This window comes from Phyllobates terribilis, unplaced genomic scaffold (assembly GCF_046119375.1).
Source record: "Phyllobates terribilis strain yellow unplaced genomic scaffold, ASM4611937v1 Scaffold_3__8_contigs__length_932513732, whole genome shotgun sequence".
In the NCBI taxonomy this organism is placed as follows: domain Eukaryota; kingdom Metazoa; phylum Chordata; class Amphibia; order Anura; family Dendrobatidae; genus Phyllobates; species Phyllobates terribilis.
The window spans coordinates 307,495,649-307,519,448 of record NW_027362763.1 but is presented as its reverse complement, the minus strand read 5'-3'; positions in this window follow the sequence as shown (position 1 = coordinate 307,519,448).

Here is a 23,800-nt window from a genome sequence, read left to right as displayed (position 1 = left end):
TCCATCAACCGCTGGAAGGTTCCTGGTGCATTGCAGAGCCCGAACGGCATACAGTTGAATTCGCTGAGACCCATCGGGGTGGTGAACGTGGTCTTCTCCTTGTCTGCCTCTGCTACAGGAACCTGCCAGTACCCGCTAGTAAGATCCAAAGTGGAGAAGAAGTTAGCAGAATTTAATGCAGCTAAAGATTCCTCTATCCTAGGTAACGGGTACGCATCTTTGTGTGTGATACAGTTGACCTTTCTGTAATCTACACACATTCTCATGGTGCCATCTTTCTTTTTCACAAGAACTAGTGGAGCTGCCCAGGGGCTACAGCTGTCCCTGATTACCCCAGCCTCCTTCATTTCTCACAACATTCCCTTGGCATTCTGATAGTGTGCAGGGGGTACAGGTCGGTATGTTTCCTTTATGGGTGGATGGTCTCCCGTGGGGATGTGGTGTTCTACCCCCATTACTTGCCCAAAGGCTAGCGGGTGTTTGCTAAAAACTCTTTCGTACTCCTGAACCACCCGGTAGAGTCCCTGTTTGTGGTGTGAGGGAGTGGAGTCGGTGCCCACATGCAGTTTCTGACACCAGTCCTCCATTTGTTTCTTGGAGCCATTACCCTCCTCTGGTTGAGATGGAGGCAAGGGTTCCACGGCCTTTACAGAGTTTTGGTTAACGATGAACAATTTAGCTAGAGTGGCATACCGTGGCAAGTATACTTCTCTTTCCCCAATGTTTAGGATGCGGACGGGTACCCTCCCATGGCGTACATCGACCACCCCCCATGCTGTCAAAATGGTGGGCCTACTGTCTGTGTAGACAAGTTCTACCATGGCTTGGTAGTCCCTTCCTCTTAACCCGATTGCAATCTGGCACCAGATCATCATCTCACTTTTTGGGTCATGGCGATAGGGAACAGGTCACTCATCCTAACACTACCAATCTCACCACCAGACAGTTCTACCTGTTGCCTTTTCATCAGGGCTCTGATCTCTTTTTGTAGAACATGCTGCTGGCTGGAGCTGGCAAGACAATTTTCAATAACATTAGTACCCAAGGTTATCTTAGGGTGGCTTTCACGATGGTCAATGTCCACAATAATCAGTCCTTGCGCTGGCAGTTCAACTTTACCAATTTTGATGGTCACCTCCTTGAATCCCACCTGCGGTACGGGCTGACCATTGCTGGCAATGATGCTCAAATCGTCATCTGGGTAACAGGTAATGTCTGAGTCATTCCAGTACCACTTAAAAAGCACATAGGGGATGGTGGTTACCTGTGACCCGGTGTCCAGTAGTGCACTCATAGGAATGCCATCCAGCACCACAGGCAAGACCGGTCGTCCCCCTACGTACTTATCACGGCAGCTCGATGGGCCTGATGGTCTTATGCCTGGGGGTCGGCCCTCTGCCCCAGGTTGGGCCCGTTTAAATAACAGTACCTTGCCATATGTCCTGGTTGGTTGCAGCGGCGGCAGATGGGTTGTCCGTCCTGGTCGTAGCGGTCGCTGGGCCTTCCTCAGGACGATGGGATCCTCCTCTGTCGGTGCCAAGGGACGTCCTCCGGACTGGAAGCCAGCTGGATCTTTCCTGGGGGGGGGACCAGGACTTCACTTCTCTTTGGGCTGCTCTGATTAACTGGCCTATCAGGATGCTCACTTTTTGTTCCTGGGACAGGGGATATACTTTGAATAGGCTATACAGTCTTTCTTTAAAGTCGCTCAGTGTATGCGACTCCCCTGAGTACTGGGGTAACCATGCCGCTCCAGGGATATACGGCATCGTGAACGACATCACTGTGGCAGCAGCCGCGCTGGCGGTGGGAGCTCCCTCCATTCCTGGTGTCTTCCTCCCCCCTAGTTAACCGTGGCCTACCTTCCGTTGCTTCTTCTCCATAGGCCGCGGCTCTGCAGGCAATCGTCGGGGTCGAGGACCTTGCGTCGCGCGCTGGTGACGTCGGCATCCGCTGGGCTCCTTCCAGGACCTTGCACAGCATCAGTGCGTAAGGCGGGGCTTCAGCTCTCGCGCGCTTTTGGCATCCATGCCCCTATTCTTCCCGTGCGGCGTCCCAAAGATGGTGCCCAATGGCGGGAAAATGGCTGCAGATGGCGGGAAAACGGCTGCGGATGGCGGGAAACTTCACCACGGTAAGTATCACAGTCTTTCTTCAGGCACGCAGTACCCGGTGGTTGCGGGCACGAAATCCTGCCGACTATGCCAAAGTTGACGCGCCCCCTGGGCCGTGTGTGGGGGAATACCCGGAGCCGCGTCTCTGTGTAATGCTGGGGGTTTGTTGTCTCCGTGGCGGCGACCCGGTCCCGTGGCTCAGGGTGGTCAAACCAGTGGAGGATCTGTTTATTTGGTTTTGAATGTTTAAATGTCCGACTACGCCACCCGTGGATTGCGGTCACTGAGAACCGCCGCTGTGGGGCAGACCGCTGAGGCTGATGTTGTGTGCGCAGCAGAGGGTAGTATAACTCCCCACGGGAGGAGTATAGCCTCAGGGCAGCGTGTGTAGATGGTGAGGGTTGTGGTGCATGGGCGCAGCAGAAATGACTCAGAGTCTGTGCAGTGCAGTTCAGGGTCTTTACTGTTGGTAATGGAGAAGGCCCTGCCGGGAGTACTGTCTAACATTAGAGGCCTGGTCAGTCTGTGAGCGAACAAGAGTCCACCTGGCCAGGTGGAGGTGTAGGCCTTCCCACCTGACTGCACTCTTCCTGGCTACCTTTCTGTAGTCGTGTAGTAGCCCACGTCCCTGAGTGTACCATGTGGTGCTCACCCGTATGGCGGGTGACTTGGGGCCTTTGGTACCTTCCGCTCCTTGATGGCGGTGCTGGTCCCTTACGTGTGACTGAGCCTCCGGGATTTCTATGGCCAGAGGACCTGAAATCCCCTGCCAGGTGGTTTCTGCTGCTGGATGTGGATATCCTCACAGCCTCGGACACCGGTGTCCGGTTCTCTGCGTCTTCTGCCAGGATGAGCTCTATCCGCTCCAATCCCTGGCTTTCAGCTCCTGTCTCCTACAGAGCTCCTTGCTCCTCTGTCCCTTCCTCTGGAACTAACTAACGCCGCCCCAGATCCAGTTTATAAAGGGCAGGTTCCTCCCCTCCCTGGACTGGGGCAGGAGGCGTTGCATGCAACAGTGCTCCTGACCAGGAAAACCCATGCTCGCTCTCAGACATGGTATTTCTACCACTGTGGCAACCAGACCCCCGGGGTGCCACACTAGCCATAAACTGAACCCCACTATCGAAAATAATGTTTTTTAGGAACATTAGGAAACTTAACGATGTGAGAGATAAACAATGTAGCTAAACTCTTAGCCGTAGGCAGTTTTACTAGAGGAATCAAGTGAACCATCTTGCTGAAAAGGTAGAAGAGGTTATGGGTACGGATTACGAACAGTAATCTTATTAATCTCTCTAATATCCAAACAAGGATGCAAACCTCCATCTTTTTTCTTAAAGAAAAATACCACAGCGACTGGTGAGGTGGAAGTGCCCTGGAGAGACTCTTAAATGTATTCTTTCAAAGCATCTCTTTCTGGAAGAGAGAGATTAAACAGACGAGATTTACAGTAGGTAATTTGGCCCTTGCGCTAAATTTGATAACACAATCATATGACCTATGTAGGGGACGAACTTCACATTCAGTCTCAGAAAAAACATCTTCAAAATCATAAATAAAATCTGGAAAAAGAGATCTCATAGATGCCAGGGATTTGGATAAACACTAGAAAAACAAAAATTCCCCCAACACTTAACATCTCGAGTCTCCCAATTGATTGTGTTTCCCTCCTTGGACTCTATGCAGGCCGCAATTTGCCTCAATATGAGAGGGAGAAGTCACTGAATTACCCTCAAATGTGTTCTTATCCTTAAGGTGTCTGTCCAAATGCATTGCCAGTGAAATGGCCTCTTCCAGGGACAATAATGAGGGACTATAAGCCATCATATCTCGTATCTTGAAAGAAAGACCCTGGCAAAATTGAATGCGGAGAGCTGGGTCATTCCAGGAGGTTTCCACTGCCCAGCATCTGAACGGAGAACAGTAGTCCTCCACTTTTATTTCTCTGAACCAACCTGCAGATTATTGATTCAGCACCAGCAACTTTATCGAGGTCATCATAAATGAGTTCCAGAGCAGAGAACACTTGAGAATCCTCAGGTAGAGAAAATGCTCAAGCCTGAGGATCTCCACAGAGCAATGACAGAACAATGCCCACGCTTTGACTCTCTCATCTGGATAAGGCAAGATGAAGATGAAAATACAACTTACATGAAGAAAGAAAGATGAAAACTTACCTCAGTCCTCATCTAAATAATCTGGTAAATGGACTAGAACCTGCGTAGCGGCAAATAATGCATGCTATTGTTGCCGCTTGATGTCTGCCACCTCCAAAGATAAGAACCACAAACGCACACAAAAAATGGAGTGGGCTGGTGATAATGTTATGATATTGTAGCAACTCACTTGGGAAAATAGGTAACATACAAAAACTGCAACTGACCCTGCCGATTCCTGTACAGACTAGAGATCCTGACCCGGCAGTCCCTAGCGATTCGTGTGTGAGCTGAGATAGCCCTAATCACAGATTAGCAAATGGCAATTCGGACCTATGCTGCCTGAAAAGCCATCAAGCACTTCACGTTCCTCCTATAGAATCGGAGAACAGAGCAAAGTGTAAATTACCTACAGAAGGGAAAGTGTGTTGAAATAGAAAGAGACCCCAGAGTGAGTAAAATAAACCATGAAATACAAAATAAAGGATTAAGTATGTACTGTTAGACAATATGCCACCTACCTCCTAAAAAGAAACAGTGGATAGGTGCAGGGTAAAGAACACCAACAGCAGAGAGATTAACCAAGGCTGGTTTTTCACTGACTGGCTTAAACTACAGCAGTATGGCTGGACATCCAAATTAGACTATCACCAGCAGAAAATACCAGCAGGGGTAAAGTATATTAAGCCACATCTGAAAGGTATTAGGGTAGATAAATGAGTACTGTAATTTTTGGACTATAAGACGCACCGGACCATAAGACATAAGACCCACCTAGGTTTTAGAGGAGGAAATAGATTTCTTTTTAGCAAAAAATGTGGTCATGATGCATTGATAAGGGGGAGGGGGTCGGCTGCTGACACTGTTATAGGGATAATGTCCCCCAATTTTGTTAATATCTCATATCCTGGTATATATGACCCTCTCCTTCCTGTTATGCGAGGCCCTCATACCCATCCTGATATACATGGCTCCCCAATCCCCCATCCTGGTATGCATGGCACCCAAATCCCCTATCCTGGTATGCATGGCACCCCTCTTCCCCATCCTGGTATGCATGACACCCCAATCCCCCATCCTGGCATGCATGGGCCCCTCATCCCCATCCTGGTATGCACGTCACCCCCTGATCCCCATCCTGGTATGCAAGGCACCCCTCATCCTGGTATGCATGGCATCCCTCATCCTGGTATGCATGCCCCCCTCATTCCTCTTCCTGGTATGCATGGCACCCTTCATCCCTCATCCTGGTATGTATGGCACCCTTCATCCATCATCCTGGTATGTATGGCACTCCTCATCCTGGTATGCATGGCACCCCTCATCCTGGTATGCATGGCACCCCTCATCCCCATCCTGGTATGCATGGCACCCCAATCCCCATCCTGGTTTGCATTGCACCCCAACCCCACATTCTGGTATGCATAGGCCCTCATCCCCATCCTGGTATGCATGGCCCCCCTGATCCCCATCCTGGTATGCAAGACACCCCCCATTCTAGTATGCATGGCACCCCCCATCCTGGTATGCATGGCACCCTTCATCCTGGTATGCATGGCACCCCTCATCCTGGTATGCATGGCACCCCTCATTCCTCTTCGTGGTATGTATGGCACCCTTCATACATCATTCTGGTATGTATGGCACCCTTCATCCCTCTTCCTGGTATGTATGGCACCCCTTATCCCTCATCCTGGTATGCATGGCACCCTTCATCCCTCATCCTGGTATGTATGGCACCCTTCATCCCTCTTCCTGGTATGTATGGTACTCTTCATCTCTCTTCCTGGTATGTATGGCACCCTTCATTCCTCATTCCGGTATGTAGGGCACTCCTCATCCCTCTTCCTGGTATTCTTGGCACCCCTCCATCCTGGTATGATTGGCACTCCCTGATCCCCATCACGCTGCACACAACAAAATAAATAATTATACTCACCTGCTCTCTGCACCAGCGCTGCGTCCAGCTCTGCTGCCGACACTGATCTCACTGTGTGAGCCGCGCATGTCGTCATTGCCATGCACCCTCACACTGAAATGCTATGCCGGAATAGTCACTGGTCCTCAAGCCGGGCTATGGACGTTCGGGAGCAGTGACCAATCACTCTCCTTAATAGCGCGCACACTGTACCTGCAGTGCGGTCTCATGTACCCGCTATTAAAGAGCATGAATATTCACTACTCCCCACGCCCATGGAAGTGGGTTGTAGTCTTTAATAGCGGGCACACATGACCGCAGAGCCGCAGCAGGAGCCGCGCTGTGGGTACAGTGTGTTCACTATTAAGGAAAATGAATATTCACTGCTCCCCACGCTTATGGTCGTGGGGAGGAGTGAATATTCATTTTCTTTAGCTCCTCCACCGCTGCCGCTCCCCCCACATCCGCCACCACCTACAGCCACTACATATATATTCGGACTATAAGTCGCACCCCCCCCCACTTTCCTCGAAAAATTTCGGAGGAAAAAAGTGTATCTTATAGTCTGAAAAGTATGGTAAATTAAAAACACCTGTTACCCTGAAAAGACTGAAGCAAGGATAATAACAGAAACTTAACACCAGGAGAAAAGGTGTATCCGCTGTGGCTTGGTGGACAGAGAAGCTGACCACAAAGCAAAGACTCAAAGGCCCGGACCCAGATGCATGAAAGGGTGCACATCTTTCGCTACCAAATGGACCAACCTCCCTGGTCCAAGATGCTCGATCTGTTACACCTGGTGCAAAAATGGCAGTAGCCCGAGACCTGCTCTCCAGCACAGATGGTAGAAAGAGTGGTAGTGGCTTGATTTATCCACTCACTACCGAAAGCTGTGCAAATCTGAGTTGCCAATGAGATTCCCAGAATGCAGATAACCTTGTGAGCCCCGTGGAAAGATACTTGGCCATGGTGAACTCACTGAGCAATCAAGGGAACCGGAGGTTACTTTCATAGAGATCAAAAATAAGAGGCCCAAAACTACGTCTGAGGGGTGCACAAAAGACCCAGGAGGGGTCAGAGTTGAGTTCAAGGGGTATATCTCATAACATTGTCTGATGGAGGTTTCATGCCCTGGGTCATACATAGAGATGAGTGAACATGTTTGGAAAACATTCGACAATTTCAAATTAGGCACGAACATTGCACATTTGGATTCATGATCGGACCCCCGAGCGCTTTTACTCAAAATCAGCAAAGTGCGCTAATTGATGACGTTTCCACTACTGTATTTTTAGGACTTTGGCTAGGATAATGGTGCTGTATGATGAACTGGTGGGACGTGTTTGATGAGGGAAGGGGGTCGGGTGAGGTCAGAGGAGCGGCGGACTGTTATTCCTGATTTTTTTTTTCTTAAGTTAATGAGTGGAGAATCCTGCAGCCAATCAGGGTGCAGGAACCATCCACAACGGCCAGACACAAAGGCTTGTGTCATTGGCTGCCGAAGTCTCATGTCCCTCTCCATATAAAGAGCGGACATGTTTTTTTGGCGCCATTTTTTCAGTGTAACAGTGCAGAGAAGCTACTCCTGATGGTGCTCCTGGATAGTGAGATAATTACAGTGTAGCTAGGCGGTTGCTTGTCTGTCAGCTAGATTACATAGATAGGCTCCTGTGTGCCTGTGAAATCGACCTTTAAGCAGATCAATCATTTTTGCTAATAGTGTGGTCCAGACAAAGACACCAGGCCACATTTCAGCATATAACTTTGTTGTGCTGATATTGTGCTCCATGGAGGAGTACACCTTTGAAACTCTGAATTCTTTCTGCTAATACAGTGGTCCTGAAACAAGGCCACATTTGTGCATAGAAAGATTTGGTGCAGGTAATTTTTTTGGCCAGGCAGAAGTTCACGTTATAAAATCTAAATTTTTTCTGCTACTACCGTGCTACAGATACCAGGCCACATTTGAGCTTTTAATTCTTCTGTGTTGAGATTCTGCTCCATACAGTGGTTTACATTATAAAATCTAATTGTTTTCTGCTACTACCATGCTACAGATACCAGGCCACATTTTAGTTTTTAATTCTTTTGCGCTAATATTCTGCTCCATCCAGGAGTACACATTTCAGAATCTAAATTGTTTGTGCAAATAGCATGGTCCTGAAAGCAGGCCACATTTCAGCATGGGACAGGCTTGGAGCAGCATTTCAAGCTTAAACTTTGATCAGTAACAGGTGGATGATTGACAGGTATAGGCCTTGTGCTCTGAGAGCCCTGCCAAATTCAGGCAACACACATGAAGGAGACCCAAGTTTGAGTCCAAACATTTCCAAAAATTTGGGGCAGATACCACTAAAGTGGCATAATTTTTTTTATTTATTGATTGATTTTACTCACTTAGATAATGCCATTAATTCCACAGCGCTTTACAGACATTATCAATTTCCCCAGCGTAAAAATGGTATAATGGGGCTCTGACACCCCTTCCACTACAGGCAACCCACCAGATGGAGACCCAACTTGGAGTCTCCACATTTCATAAAATTGTTAGTAACATCAGCAGCAGTAGCAACAGCAGGCACAGAAGCCACAACAAAGGTATCACAGACTGAAATAATGCGATATAAATGCAGCACACTAAAAACTACAGCATCGCCTAGTCTGCCCAGTCTGCGACTATAGTGCAAAAGTCATTGGAGATCCATGACTTGTTCATCTTCATGAAAGTTAGGTGGTCTACACTTTCAGGAGACAGCCGGATGCGCTTATCCTTCAGCAGTGCTGAAGACGACTTCTGAGAGAACGCAGGCTGCCTGCTATGACAAAACTTCCAAGACTTCACAGGCGAGCTCAGGCGACTCCATTCCATTTTTCAAGACCAAAATTCAAAGGGGTTCAAACTTCCTCTGAAGGCATTGATATTGAGCTCGAGATACTCTTGCATCATCTTCTCCAGTCGTTCAACAAGTGCCAGACTTGTCCTCTGTTCTGCTGGTGCATGGGCTGGTATAAAGAATGAGTGTGAAACGACTCAGAATTTTTAATTTTTTTTATTTTACTCATATAGCGCAATTAATTCCACAGTGCTTTACAGACATTATTGGCACTGTTCCCATTGGGCTTACAATTTAAATTTCTTATCAGTATGTCTTTGGGGTGTGGGAAGAAACCTGAGTACCTGGAGGAAACCCACGTGAACACGAGAAGAACATACAATCTCCTTGCAGATGTTGCCTTTGGTCGGGTTGGAACCCAGGAAAACAGCACTGCAAGGCTGCTAATGTTTCTGCGTTGACAACTCGACGTTCCTGGGGTTGGAAGTCTAATACTGTGATGCACACTGTGTGCCTCATTGCTGTCTTGGGGGAAAAAAATAAGATTGTCTGCAAACGTATTTCGATACTCCAGCATGCGTGCGTCCCTGTCCAAGGGCGGAAGCATGTGGCAAAATTTACTCTTGTACCGTGGATCTAACAGAGTTGAAACCCAGTAGTCAGCACTATTTATAATCCTAATAATACGGGCAATAATCATGTTGCAGATAGTGCAGCAAGAAGGCACTTTCATGAGGTCCAAGTCCATAGTGTGTTGGTGGAGGGGTAACACTCAAGCTTGCTTTCTCCATCTCCTCCCACCAACCACACAGACACGCAGTCATTTTCGAAAACATATTTTTTTTTTGGTTTCCCTCCCAAATCATGTGCTTAACTGTAAAATATCCCTTACATTCTTAGAGGGCTGGCTCAGCACCTCACTTTTTGAAAGTGTACTTTGCCAAACAGCTAGCCTTTTTTAGTGTTTTCCTTCTGCAGATTATAATCTTCATCTCTTAACTGCTGCTCGCCCATCACCTCTTTCTTCTCGTCCTCCTCCATTTGTTCCTCGGCCCCTTCACCTTCACTAACAGTTTGGTACCATGAGCCCCCCTCGATCACTATAATCCACCCTCCTTTTGCACCTGCCTGTTCAACGACAGTCTGGAACTTAGAGATATTGTTTTCCGTTCAGCATCCTCCTCTGCTTTCTCCTCTTCCTCTGGGACACCCACCTCCTCCCGCAGACTATTCAAAGTGTGCTCCAGCATTCCAGATGACCGGAATAGTGATGTGGATGATGGCATCATCAGCAGTAACCATCTTAGTAGCAATTTTGGAAGTGTGCCGAAGGATGCAGAGGCCCTTCATCTGTCTCCACTCCGCAAGCGTGATTTGCACCACGTCCGTACTGCGTTGGCCCAGACTATGCAAAATTAAATAGTGCACCAGGGCTCGTCGCTGCTGTCACAGTCAACACGTGCAGAGTGGAATTCCACCCTGTCGGCACATCGTATATGAACCGGTTAGCTGGTAGGTCGAAAGATCTCTGTAGTAATGCAAGTCAATAACTAGCAGGGTGCGAATGGCGGAAATGAGCACACAGTAACCGTGTTTTCTGCAGCAGCACATGCAGGCCAGAATAGTGGTGGAGAAATAGCTGTACCACCAACTGAGGATATGAGCCATGCAAGGCCCTTGTGTGAGGTTGTCCTGGCATAGAGCTGCCACCAGGTTCGCACCATTATCACATACGACCTTCCCTGGCTCCAATTCAGTGGAGACAGCCATTGCTCAAACTTGGCCTGAGAGCTGTTCACAACTGTTGAGCTGTGTGACTGCATTATCCAAGACATATTAATTTAAACACTGCCTGATTGCGGTGAGCCCTGGCTATGCAGTATAGGGGTGGGGGTGATTCTCTCTGCACTGTGGGAACACGTGTCTCATTAAGGGAGAGGTTGAGGATGCAGGTGGAGGCCCTACAGGAGGTGGAGGAGGCAGAAGCAGCGGAGGAAGTGTTAGTTCTCCATCCCCTGGTATGTAGTGGTTTCTTTCTCCAACCCCTGTTGTCTATTACTTTAGTTCTCCATCTTCTGGTGTGTAGAGGTTTCATTCTCCATTCCTAGGGGTTTAGTAGTTTAGTTCTTCAACCCCTGTTGTCTAGTACTTTAGTTCTCCATCAACCGCAACTGCTGCATCTTCCTCCTCCATCACCATGGCAAGTGTACTCAGACAGGCCTCTGGCCACAGAACCTCCACTTGTTTACCCGCTATAGTCTGCATGAGTGAGAACATGTGAGCCGTTATGGAAGTGGACATGCCGGCTGTTTTTGACCGATCTCAGACACCGAGCACACCACATCTTTCTCAATCCACCATAACAGGGTGCTCACTTCCACCATTCGCAACCCTTGGGTCATTGACTTGCATTGCTATAGAGAACTTTTGGCCTACTAGTTAACTGGTTGATATGCAATGTGCCGACATGGTGGAAATCCACTCTGCACATGTTGCAGTGACTGTGCAGGAGCCATGAGTCCTGGTACAGTATGTCATTCTGCATAGCATGGGCCAACGCTGGTATGGACATGGTGGAAATCATACTTGCGGAGTGGACACAGATGAAGGACCTCTGCACCCTTCTGCACAGTTTTGAAATGGCTACTAAGAGGATTAGCGCCGACGATGTCATCATCAGCATCACTATTCCGGGTACTATATGCTGGAGCATACTTTAAATAGTCTGCGGGAGTAGGTGGGGGTCCCAATGAAAGAGGAAGAAGCAGAGAAGGATGCGGAAGGATAACAATATCTCTAAGTTTCAGGATGTCGTTGCACATGCGAGTGCCATGGGAGGGTGGATTATAGGGATCAAGGGCGGCTCATGGTACCAGACAAACTGTTTAAAGTGCAGGAGCCGAGGAACAAATGGAGGACGACGAGGAGGAAGAGGTGATGAGCACGTAATAGTTTGGAGATTAAGAGGATAATGATCCCTTCTCTGTTGTCTGTGGTTGGTGAGTGGGGACGGAAGAAGCAAGGTTGAGTGTTACCTCTCCACCAACACACCATGGACTTGGACCTCATGGAAGAGCCCAATACATGAGTGCCTTCTTGTAGCATGATCTGCAACATGGATGTTGCACGTATTGTTAGAATTAGAAATAGTGCTGACTACTGGGTTGCCACTCTGTTAGATCCACGGTACAAGAGTAATTTTTGTCAGATGCGTCCACCCCTGGAAAGGGACGCACACATGCTGGAGTATCGAAACACCCTTGAATACAATCTTATTAATGTTTTTCCCCAAGACTGCAGTGAGGCACACAGTGTGCATCAAAGTTTTGCAGGGCTGGGGTCCTGGGTTCCAGCTCCACAAAGGAGAACATCTGCAAGGAGTTTGTATGTTCTCTCTGTGTTTGCGAGGGTTTCCTCCGGGTACTCTGGTTTCTTCCCATACTCCAAATACATACTGCTAGGAAATTTAGATTGTGAGCCCCAATGGCGACAGTGCCAATAATGTCTGTAAAAGACTGTAAAGCAATGTTGAATTAATGGTGCCATATACAGTACAGACCAAAAGTTTGGACACACCTTCTCATTTAAAGATTTTTCTGTATTTTCATGACTATGAAAATTGTACATTCACACTGAAGGCATCAAAACTATGAATTAACACATGTGGAATTATATACGTAACAAAAAAGTGTGAAACAACTGAAAATATGTCTTATATTCTAGGTTCTTCAAAGTAGCCACCTTATGCTTTGATGACTGCTTTGCACACTCTTGGCATTCTCTTGATGAGCTTCAAGAGGTAGTCACCGGAAATGGTCTTCCAGCAATCTTGAAGGAGTTCCTAGAGATGCTTAGCACTTTTTGACCCTTTTGCCTTCAGTCTGTGGTCCAGCTCAACCCAAACCATCTCCATTGGGTCCAGGTCAGGTGACTGTGGAGGCCAGGTCATCTGGCGTAGTACCCCATCACTTTCCCTCTTGGTCAAATAGCCCTTATACAGCCTGGAGGTGTGTTTGGGGTCATTGTCCTGTTGAAAAATAAATGATGGTCCAACCAAACGCAAGACCGGATGGAATAGCATGCCACTGCAAGATGCTGTGGTAGCCATGCTGGTTCAGTATGCCTTCAATTTTGAATAAATCCCCAACAGTGTCACCAGCAAAGCATCCCCACACCATCACACCTCCTCCTCCATGCTTCACGGTTGGAACTAGGCATATAGAGTCCATCCGTTCACCTTTTCTGCGACCCACAAAGACACGGTGGTTGGAACTAAAGATCTCAATTTGGACTCAACAGACAAAAGCAAAGATTTCCGTTGGTCTAATGTCCATTCCTTGTGTTCTTTAGCCCAAATAAGTCTCTTTTGCTTGTTGCCTGTCCTTAGCAGTGGTTTCCTAGCAGCTATTTTACCATGAAGGCCTGCTGCACAAAGTCTCCTCTTAACAGTTGTTGTAGAGATGTGTCTGCTGCTAGAACTCTGTGTGGTATTGACCAGGTCTCTAATCTGAGCTGCTGTTAACCTGCGATTTCTGAGGCTGGTGACCTGGATAAACTTATCCTCAGAAGCAGAGGTGACTCTTGGTCTTCCTTTCCTGGGGCAGTCCTCATGTGAGGCAGTTTCTTTGTAGCGCTTGATGTTTTTTGCAACTGCACTTAGGGACACTTTCAAAGTTTGCCCAATTTTTTGGACTGACTGATCTTCATTTCTTAAAGTAATGATGGCCACTCGTTTTTCTTTACTTAGCTGCTTTTTTCTTGCCATAATACAAATTCTAACAGTCTATTCAGTAGGACTATCAGCTGTGTATCCACCTGACTTCTGCACAACACAACTGATGGTCCCAACACCATTTATAAGGCAAGAAATCCCACTTACTAAACCTGACAGGGCACACCTGTGAAGTGAAAACCATTTCCGGTGACTACCACTTGAAGCTCATCAAGAGAATGCCAAGAGTGTGCAAAGCAGTCATCAAAGCAAAAGGTGGCTTCTTTGAAGAACCTAGAATATAAGACATATTTTCAGTTGTTTCACACTTTTTTGTTAAGTATATAATTCCACATGTGTTAATTCATAGTTTTGATGCCCTCAGTGTGAATGTACAATTTTCAAAGTCATGAAAATACAGAAAAATCTTTAAATGAGAAGGTGTGTCCAAACTTTTGGTCTGTACTGTAAGTGAGTAAAATAAACAAAAAATAATTTCTATCAGTCATTTTACACATTTTTTAGACCAGCCCGTGCACCAGCAGAACAGAGTAAAAGTCTGACATGTAGTGAACGACTGGAGAAGATGGTGCAGGAGTATCTCGTGCTCAATATCAATGCCATCGGTGGGGGGTTGGATCCTTTTGCACGTTGGTCTTCAAAAATGGATGAGCTTGACCTCACCTGTCACGTCTTGGAGGTTTTGTCATACTCGGCAGCCAGCGTTCTCTCAGAACGTATCTTCAGCGCCGCTGGTGGTGTCCTGACTGCTAAGCGCATTTGGCTGTCCCCTGACAGTGTAGACCGCCTAACTTTCATGAAGATGAACAAGTAATGGATCTGCAATGACGTTTGCACCCCAGTCGGAGACTGGGCAGACTAGGCGATGGTGTCATTTTTAGTGTGCTGCATTAATCTTGCATTATTGCAGTCTGTGACACATTTGTCATGGCTTCTGTGCCTGCTGTTGCTACTGCTGCTGATGTTACTAACAATTTTTTGAAATATGGAGATTCCAAGTTGGGTCTTCATCTGGTGGGTTGCCTGTAGTGGAAGGGGTGTCAGAGCCCCATTATACCATTTCTACTCTGGGGAAATTGATAATATCTGTAAAGTGCTGTGGAATTAATGGCACTATATAAGTGAGTAAAATCAATAAATAAATTAAAAAAATTGATGCCACTTTAGTGGTGTCTGCCCCGACTTTTTAGAAATGTTTGGCCTCAAACTTGGGTCTCCTTCATGTGTGTTGCCTTAATTGGCAGGGCTCTCAGAGCACCAGGCTTACACCTGTCACTAATCAAAGTTTAAGCTAGAAATGATGGTCCAAGCCATGCCCCATGCTGAAATGTGGCCTGCTTTCAGGACCCTGCTATCAGCACAATCATTTTAGATTCTGAAGTGTGGACTCCTGGATGGAGCACAATATTAGCACAAAATATTTATATGCTGAAATGTGGCTTGGTTTCTGGACCACGCTCTTAGCACAAACAATTTAGATTTTATAATGTGAACCCCTGGATGGAGAAGAATATCAGCGCAAAACAATTCCAAGCTCAGATGTGGCATGGTTTCTGTAGCATGGTAGTAACAGAAAAAATTTAGATTTTATAATGTGAACTCCTGGATGGAGCAGAATATCAGCGCAAAAGAATTAAAAGCTCAGAGGTGGCTTGCTTTATGTATCATAGTAGCACCAGAAAAAAATAGATTTTCTAATGTGGAGCTCTATATAGATCAGAATCTCAGGGCAAAACAATTACAAGCTCAGATGTAGCCTTGCTTATGTAGCATGGTAGTAACAGAAAAAAAATTGATTTTATAATGTGAACCCCTGGATGGAGCAGAATATCAGCGCAAAACAATTCCAAGCTCAGATGTGGCCGTGTTTTATGTAGTATGGTAGTACTAGAAACATTTAGATTTTCTACTGTGGAGCTGGATGTGAACCCCTGGATGGAGCAGAATATCAGTGCAAAATAATTAAAAGCTCAAATGTGGCATGTTTTCTGTAGCACGGTAGTAGCAGAAAAAAAATTTGATTTTTTAATGTGAACCTGGGGTTGAGCAGAATATCATCTCAGAACAATTACAAGCTCAGATGTGGCATGGTTTCCATAGCACGGTAGTAACCGAAAAAAGTTAGATTTTATAATGTGAACCTCTGGATGTAATAGAATATCAGCGCAAAATAATTACAAGCTCAGATGTGGCCTGCTTCATGTAGCACGGTAGTACCAGAAAAAAATAGATTTTCTACTGTGGAGCCCTGGATGGAGCAAAATCTCAGTGCAATACAATTACAAGCTCAGATGTGGCCTGCTTTATGTAGCACGGTAGCACCAGAAAAAAATAGATTTTGTAATGTGGAGCTCTACATAGATCAGAATCTCAGTGCAAAACAATTACAAGCTCAGATGTGGCCTTGTTTATGTAGCATGGTAGTAACAGAAAAAAATTTGATTTTATAATGTGAACACCTGGATGGAGCGGAATATCAGCGCAAAAGAATTAAAAGCTCAAATGTGGCATGGTCTCTGTAGCACGGTAGTAACAGAAAAAAATTAGATTTTATAATGTGGACCCCTGGATGGAGCAGAATAACAGCGCAAAACAATTCCAAGCTCAGATGTGGCATGGTTTCTGTAGCATGGTAGTAACCGAAAAAATTTAGATTTTATAATGTGTACCCCTGGATAGAGCAGAATCTCAGCACAAAACAATTACAAGCTCAGATGTGGCATGGCTTCTGTAGCATGGTAGTAACAGAGAAAATGTAGATTTTATAATATAATATCCTGGATGGAGCAGAATCTCAGCGCAAAATAATTAAAATCTCAAATGTGGCATGGTTTCTGTAGCATGGTAGTAACAGAAAAAAATATAGATTTTATAACATGAACCCCTGGATGAAGCAGAATATCAGCGCAACACATTTCCAAGCTCAGATGTGGCCGTGTTTTATGTAGTACGGTAGTACCAGAACCATTTTAAAATTAGATTTTCTACTGTGGAGCTGGATACAGCAAAATTTCAGCGAAAAGCAATTACAAGCTCAGATATAGCCTGCTTTATATAGCACGGTAGTTCCAGAAAAAAAAATAGATTTTCTACCGTGGAGCCCTGGATTGAGCAGAATCTCAGCACAAAACAATTACAAGCTCAGATGTGGCCTGCTTTATGTAGCACGGTAGTACCAGAAAAAAAATGAGTTTCAAAGGTGTACTCTTGCATGGAGCACAATATCAGCACAACAGAGTTCTATGCTGAAATGTGGCCTGGTGTCTCTGTTTGGACCACACTATTAGCAAAAACGATTGATCTGCTGGAAGGTTGATTTCACAGCCACACAGGCTCCTATCTATCTAAACTATCTGACTTACAATTAATAATAATAATAATAATAATAAAAATAATTAACTGTCTAGCTAACTATCTCACTCTCTCAATATCCAGGAGCAGCCTCTCTGCTATGTTACATTGTCAAAATGGCACCAAAACAACATGTCCGCTCTTTTTAAGGAGAAGTACATGTGACTTCGACAGCCAATGACACAAATTCTTGAGTCTGATTGGCTGCCGGAATCTCCACACATTAAGTTAAGAAAAAAAATTTAAAAAATAAGAACAGTCCGCCACTCCTCTGTCCTTTTTGCCAATTTTGAGTAAAAACGCTCTGGATTCTGGTCACAAATCTGAATGTGGAATGTTCGTGCAGAATTTGAAATTACCGAACAATTTCCGAACATGTTCGCTCATCTCTATTTGTTACCAGCTTTTGTATTAATGATATTTTCATTCAACCTAATGCCATATGTGCTCTCCAAGGCTTGTGGATAATTTCCTTGTGTAGTGAATTTCAATCTGTGGCTCTATAGCTTTTGCAAAAGTCGAACCCCCAGTAGCAGGGTCGGACTTGGGTGTCTGGGGCCCACCTACAGCAATATGCAAATATCTATTGTCCGCTATCCCTGTCATAGTGGAGCATTAACTGGCGGCTGATGCAGATCTACTGTGCGACACTATAACTGGGATGTACAATTACTGTAGTTTGCATTAAAGTGGTTCTTTGGTTAAAACAAGTTACCACCGATCCATGGGCTCCACAGGATAGGTGATCACTTATTGATCGTTTGGGTCCGAACATTGGAAAACGCACCTATCGTAAGAATGGGGAAGTTTTATCCCTGACAGGACCCATCCCCATTTTAAAATGCAGCGACAGGTGGGACGTCTGACCGCAGCTCCATTCATTCTCTTGGGGGCTTCCAAAAAAGAGCTGGGCTCACAGCCACTGAAAGAATGAATGGATCAGTGGTCGCATCTCACATGTCGCGCCAGTCTAATGGGGTGAAAAGCTCCACATTCTGCCAATTTTGTGCTAGCAGTCAGACCCCCACCAATCAATATTATCACTGATCCTGTGGAGAGGTGATTACGTGTTTTCACCGGAGAATCCCTGTAAGTGCATCTCTGCAGCTCTGGTCCAAGTATTTAATCTCTAAAGCCACGGTGCTACTATCAGTATTTGGTCAGTATCCGGTCAGTATTTTTTCTCAGGAGTGGGAGCCAAAACCAGGTGAGGAACAATCAGAGAAAGGGTATAATAGAAACAAGTGCACCAATTCTGCATTTATCACCCACTCCTTGTTTTGGCAGCCACTCCTGAGAAAAAATACTGACTGAATACTGACAAAATACTGATGGTGGGGCTGTGGCCTAATGGAAAAAAATCTTTTCCTAGTTAATATCAGGGAGAACAAAATCACCGCCATATACAACATAGCCCACTATATCAATACCAGTAATACCACATACAAAAGGGACAAATACCGCCACACCATGACTAGATCACATATTACAACCACATAGTGACCAAATACTATAATACTGATCATTAATACAAACCACAATGCTAACAACACTGTTATTACACAGGATCTCTGTATATACTGTGTGCAGAATTATTAGGCAAGTTGTATTTTAGAGGATTATTTTTATTATTGATCAACAACTATGTTCTCAATCAACCCAAAAGACTCATAAATATCCAAGCTTAATATTTTTGGAAGCTGGAGTGGGTTTTTTTTTTAGATTTGGCTATCTTAGAAGGATATCTGTTTGTGCAGGTAACTATTACTGTGCAGAATTATTAGGCAACTTAATAAAAACCAAATATAATCCCATCTCACTTGTTTATTTTCACCAGGTAAACCAATATCAGTGCACAAAATTTAAAAATAAACATTTCTGACATGCAAAAACAAAAAACAAAAAAATTACTGATCAATATAGCAACCTTTCTTTATGATGACACTCAACAGCCTTCCATCCATAGATTCTGTCAGTTGCTTGATCTGTTTTCGATCAACATTGCGTGCAGCAGCCACCACAGCCTCCCAGACACTGTTCCGAGAGGTGTACTGTTTTCCCTCCCTGTAGATCTCACATTTTATGATGGGCCACAGGTTCTCTATGGGGTTCAGATCAGGTGAACAAGGGGGCCATGTCATTATTTTGTCTTCTTTTAGACCTTTACTGGCCAGCCACACTGTGGAGTAGTTGGATGCATGTGATGGAGCATTGTCCTGCATGAAAATCATGTTTTTCTTGAACGATACCGACTTCTTCCTGTACCACTGCTTGAAGAAGTTGTCTTCCAGAAACTGGCAGTAGGTCTGGGAGTTGAGCTTCACTCCATCCTCAACCCGAAAAGGTCCCACAAGTTTATCTTTGATGATACCAGCCCATACCAGTAGCCCACCTCCACCTTGCTTGCGTCTGAGTCGGAGTGGAGCTCTCTGCCCTTTACTGATCCAGCCTCTGGCCCATCTATCTGGTCCATCAAGAGTCACTCTCATTTCATCAGTCCATAAAACCTTTGAAAAATCAGTCTTAAGATATTTCTTGGCCCATTTTTGACGTTTTATCTTATGTTTCTTGTTCAAAGGTGGTCGTTTTTCAGCCTTCTTTACCTTGGCCATGTCCCTGAGTATCACACACCTTGTGCTTTTTGATACTCCAGTAATGTTGCAGCTCTGAAATATGGCAAAACTGGTGGCGAATGGCATCTTGGCAGCTTCACGCTTGATTTTCCTCAATTCACGGGCAGTTATTTTGCGCCTTTTTTGGCCAACACGCTTCTTGCGACCCTGTTGGCTATTTGCTATGAAACGCTTGATTGTTCGGTGATCACACTTCAAAAGTTTGGACATTTCAAGACTGCTGCATCCCTCTGCAAGACATCTCACAATTTTGGACTTTTCAGAGCCCGTCAAATCGCTCTTCTGACCCATTTTGCCAAAGGAAAGGAAGTTGCCTAATAATTAAGCACACCTTATATACGGTGTTGATGTCATTAGTCAACACCCCTCCTCATGATGGACATCACCAGATTTACTTAATTGGTAGTTGGCTCTCAAGCCTATGCAGCTTGGAGTAGGACAACATGTATAAAAAGTATCATGTGACCAAACTACTAATTTGCCTAATAATTCTGCACACAGTGTATAGTGTCAGTGTACAGGTAACACAGTCATCACCAGTGACATTATAAACAGGAGCTCTGTATATAGTGTACAGGTAATACAGTGATCACCAGTGACATAGATAGGAGCTCTGTATATACTATATACAGTGCCTACATGTAGTATTCAACCCCCTGCAGATTTAGCTGGTTTGATAAGATGCAAATAAGTTAGAGCCTTCAAACTGCAAACGAGAGTAGGTTTTATGAACAGAAGCATAAATCTTACAAACCAAAAAGTTATGTTGCTCAGTTGAATTTTATTAAATTTTAAACATAAAAGTGTGGGTCAATTATTATACAACCCCTATGTTTAATATTTTGTGGAATAACCCTTGTTTGCAATTACAGCTAATAATCGTCTTTTATAAGACCTGATCAGGCCGGCACAGGTCTGTGGAGTTATCTTGGCCCACTCCTCCATGCAGATCTTCTCCAAGTTATCTAGGTTCTTTGGGTGTCTCATGTGGACTTTATTCTTGAGCTCCTTCCACAAGTTTTCAATTGGGTTAAGGTCAGGAGACTGACTAGGCCACTCCAACACCTTGACTTTTTCCCTCTTGAACCAGGCCTTGGTTTTCTTGGCTGTGTGCTTTGGGTCGTTGTCTTGTTGGAAGATGAAATTACGACCCATCTTAAGATCCTTGATGGAGGAGCGGAGGTTCTTGGCCAAAATCTCCAGGTAGGCCGTGCTATCCATCTTCCCATGGATGCGGACCAGATGGCCAGGCCCCTTGGCAGAGAAACAGCCCCACATCATGATGCTGCCACCACCATGCTTGACTGTAGGGATGGTATTCTTGGGGTCGTATGCAGTGCCATCCAGTCTCCATACGTCACGTGTGTGGTTGGCACCAAAGATCTCGATCTTGGTCTCATCAGACCATAGAACCTTGAACCAGTCTGTCTCAGAGTCCTCCAAGTGATCATGAGCAAACTGTAGACGAGCCTTGACATGACGCTTTGAAAGTAAAGGTACCTTACGGGCTCGTCTGGAACGGAGACCATTGCGGTGGAGTACGTTACTTATGGTACTGACTGAAACCAATGTCCCCACTGCCATGAGATGTTCCCGGAGCTCCTTCCTTGTTGTCCTTGGGTTAGCCTTGACTCTTCGGACAAGCCTGGCCTCGGCACGGGAGGACACTTTCAAAGGCTGTCCTGGCCGTGGAAGGCTAACAGTAGTTCCATAAGCCTTCCACTTATGGATGATGCTCCCAACAGTGGAGACAGGTAGGCCCAACTCCTTGGAAAGGGTTTTGTACCCCTTGCCAGCCTTGTGACCCTCCACGATCTTGTCTCTGATGGCCTTGGAATGCTCCTTTGTCTTTCCCATGTTGACCATGTCTGAGTGCTGTTCACAAGTTTGGGGAGGGTCTTAAATAGTCAGAAAAGGCTGGCAAAAGAGATCTTTAATTCACACATGTGAAGCTCATTATTCTTGGTGCCTGAACTACTTCTTAATACTTTAGGGGGACCAAACAGAATTCTTGTGGTTTGAGGGGTTGAATAATAAATGACACTCTGAATTAACTTTTAACGTTTTAAAAAAAAAAAAAAAAATTTGCTGCAGTGCATTTCCCACTTCCAGGCTGATCTACAGTACAAATGTCACAATGCCAAGTTAATTCCGCATGTGTCAACCAGCTAAATCTGCAGGGGGTTGAATACTACTTGTAGGCACTGTATACACGTGGTGAAAATGGTTGGTACCCCTCGTTTAATGAAAGAAAAACCCACAATGGTCACAGAAATAACTTAGATCTGACAAAAGTAACAATAAATTAAAAATCTTTGAAAATGAACAAATGAAAGTCAGTCATTGATTTTCAACCCTGCTTCCACAGAATTTTAAAAAAAAATTAAACTCATGAAATAGGCCTGGACAGAAATTATGCTACCCCTGAAAATAATGTGACAAAAGGGACATTTTAAATCAAGTTGTGTCCACTAATTAGCATCACAGGTCTCTACAATCTTGTAATCAGTCAGTGGGCCTGTATATAGAGCTACAGATACTCACTGTGCTGTTTGGTGACATGGTGTGTACCACACTCAACATGGACCAGAGGAAACAAAGGAAAGAGTTGTCTCAGGTGATTAGAAAGAAAATTATAGACAAGCATGTTAAAGGTAAAGGTTATAAGACCACCTCCAAGCAGCTTGATGTTCCTGTGATACAGGTGCACATATTATTCAGAAATTTAAGATCCAGGCAAAAACCGGGCAAAGGTAAAAACGCTGCTTGATGTGGACATTGATATTGTTACCTTGCTGAAGGCTGTATCGGGAGCCAAGTGAACATATCTGTCACTGGAAAGGCTCTTGAACATTATATGTGTAATATGTCAGTGAGCCACTAAGATGGACTATGTTATGTGCAGTTTATGATGTGTAATAAACTGCTGGACTGTGAAATACTGGAAAGACATTGCATGTGTGCTTTAATTGATCCGGTGAAGCGATTACCCCCAGCATGATGAATAGCGCTACCTCACAATGTTGACAAGCCACAAAGCTTCTGGGAGAATGTCCTATGGACAGATGAGACAAAAATGGAAGTTTTTGGCAAGACACATCAGCTTTATGTTCACAGACGGAAAAATGAAGCATATCAAGAAAAGAACACTGTCCCTACTGTGAAACATGGTGGAGGCTCTGTTATGTTCTGGGGCTGCTCTGGTTTTCCATCTGGAAAAGGGAACCTTCACACACGAGACAACTGGAGCAGTTTGCTCATGAGGAGTGGGCCAAAATACCTGTTGAGAGGTGCAGAAGTCTCATTGACAGTTACAGGAATCGTTTGATTGCAGTGATTGCCTCAAAAGGTTGTTCAACAAAATATTAAGTTAAGAGTACCATCATTTCTGTCCAGGCCTATTTCATGAGTTACATTTTTTTTAAATTCTGTGGAAGCAGGGTTGAAAAGCCATGTCTGACTTTCATATGTTAATTTTCAAAGATTTTTAATTTATTATTACTTTTGTCTGATTCAAGTTATTTCTGTGACCATTGTGGGTTTTTCTTTCATTAAACAAGGGGTAGAAACAATTTTGACCACGTGTGCAGTGTAAGTGTACATGTAATACACTGACTCACCAGTGACATCTCTAGGTGAAGTCCTTCATCTTTGCTTTTCTTCTTCATCAGACACAGACAGCCATCACTTCTTCCAGACAGGAATCATCTCTACAGAAAATAACACACAGTTATCAATAACTGATCTCTTCTAGAGCACATTCCCACTTTTCACCTGACTTCTACACTACACCAGTTGAAGAAAAAAACAATATAGTGCTGCCCTGCACAGTAACAGGACCCCTCTTTTGTCCCATCCCATGGAAAACAGTTTCCTAAAAGGTAAATTATATTACAGAAGTAATAATGTCCCTAATTGGACTCTAAAATAATAATGTTCCCCACTTGCCACCATAAACTAATAAAGTATGTTCCTCAATCTGGCCCCCAAACAGTAATTAAGTCCCTTGTCCAGCCTGGCACCCCCAAATGTCCAGGGTGCCCCCTCCATATATTTATCCTA